The following is a 2,236-nucleotide window of genomic DNA, read 5'->3' on the forward strand; positions in this document are numbered from 1 at the left end:
GCATTGTACCCAAGATGCTGGCAGCATTACCTCTTTGGATGGCCAAACTAATTCTTTGACCAAGGTAGCTGCCAGCTCTCGGGTCCCCGGTTGACTCGATAACTCTTTTTGCAATTTCTTCAAAAAGAGCTCGAGCCCCCGGGCCCCACGGCCCCAAGGTCTCCACACCAAAAGGCACGAATACGAAGCTTCCATCGAGGTTTTCATATTTGCGCCTCTTGGCCTGTTCGGCGCTGATGGCCGCTGCACCCGCCATAGAGGAGGTCGCCTGAATGTGGGATGCAGCTAAAGTGTCTACACAAGTTGCATCCCAAACAAGCGAATTTAAATTTAATTTAATTGAAATAAATATAGAAAAAAGCTCTGATTGATTGAATATGTATCGTAATAATTAAATATCCATTTTTATATTTGCCATTTAGTAAATGGAACTGCTCCAACATTAGACATAATAATTAGATGTCATTGCACAGAAGTTTAGAAACTTTGTGCATACTACAAATATTATTTTAGTTGTGGCAGTTTTATAACGCTTTATTAAATCCCAGGGTCCAAATTAAAACACCAATTTCACCTCGCCCTTGGACTATCCTGGACCATCCTAGAACTATACTAGCCCATCAGATAGATATCATTAGAAAGAAAAGTAGAAACTTAGCTGTTTTAATTAAAAATACCACTGTTGAATATCATAAACAATATCAAAAAATCTAATAAAAAACCGAAAAACCAAATATTCGTCGTCAATATCAAAAAGAAAATTTATTAGGTAATCAGAAATTAAAAATTAAAATGCTGGTGATTTATATGATAACCTAAATAATAATTAATTAATACATAATTTTTATCACGTGGCCTTTAATATGACATCAAAATTTAACATAATATCACAATAAAAATAAATATAAAATTAATTTGACAGTTTAAGTGGTAATATTAAAAACAAATAGCATTTTATGATATTCATCGTCGTATTTTGGTAAATATACCTAAATGAGAGAAGTAGGAAAAAACCAGGGAATTGACAATAAGGGTATCATCTAGGTAATACAAACTTTCCATACGGCATTAAAAGGATTTCCTATCTCAACTTCATAAAATATTTCAGTTGTCACGTTTCTAAAGTAAAGAAATTTGTTCAAAAATATTTTGTACCTGGCTTATTTATAAAAATGTTAACATTTATATAGTTACCTAATTGTATGTTTAAGTTTCATTAAGGTTATTTTTTAATAATTAATAGCTTCACAAATAGACGCAAATCTTCCACTTGTAACAACTAAACTAAGTCAAAAAATCTGTGCATTATGATTGTCATGAAATCCATTTCAAACAATCCTTTCTTCCTATGCTCCTAACGGCTAAAAATCAGGTCCTAAGTCTGAACCTAAAACCTAAGTTCATGCCTAAATTATATTCCATTGGACCACGTTAAGCAATATGTCTCTATATTTGATAGGCCAATAGTTTTCATAGTAGGCGTAGCTTACCTTAGATTTTTATATCATTATAATGATAAATTATTATCCCTGTAACATTGGTGTATCCCTGTGAATACGTCATCTCTGTTTCAATATTGCATCATTAATTAATAATAATTATTAGTAAGTATGAGTTATTCATTAATAAATAAGTATTATAAATAAAAATATAATTTTCTGAAAAATATTATAATCTATGTACCTCCCCTAGCACCAAAGTTGATAATTATATTACGATTGTTCTATAAATAATATATAGTCCGTAGAAAATGGTTTCTCACGCGCCATTTTAACTCGATGGGTCAACTGTCATAAATCAAATGTACGGTTCACTTTTAAAATAAGGACTAAAATCATACTTTTAATATGATGTTTGACACATAAAGTTAAAATGTTTCATTTTAATTTTTTTTAATTTTTCACGCATTTTGCCTACCTAATAATAATAATGGACGAATAATGAATGGATGAAATAATATAGGTACTTACCTGAATGTATGGACGAATTCCAACCAATAAATTGTGATTTAACCAATAATAATAATTACTATTATTGGTGCTAGAGGTATTATAATATAATATTATGTTACGTAATAATATTAGTATGTTGTATGAGTTATAATTTGTACAATTTTGCAGTTTCATTCAATTTCACACGTACTCATAGATTACATTAACTCTAGATGGCGACATTAGTATACAAAATTAAGCATTCATGTCATTTTTTATTTTAAAAAAATTACGATTAGTGGAAA

The sequence above is a fragment of the Maniola hyperantus genome, chromosome 7, assembly GCF_902806685.2.
Source record: "Maniola hyperantus chromosome 7, iAphHyp1.2, whole genome shotgun sequence".
In the NCBI taxonomy this organism is placed as follows: Eukaryota; Metazoa; Arthropoda; class Insecta; order Lepidoptera; family Nymphalidae; genus Maniola; species Maniola hyperantus.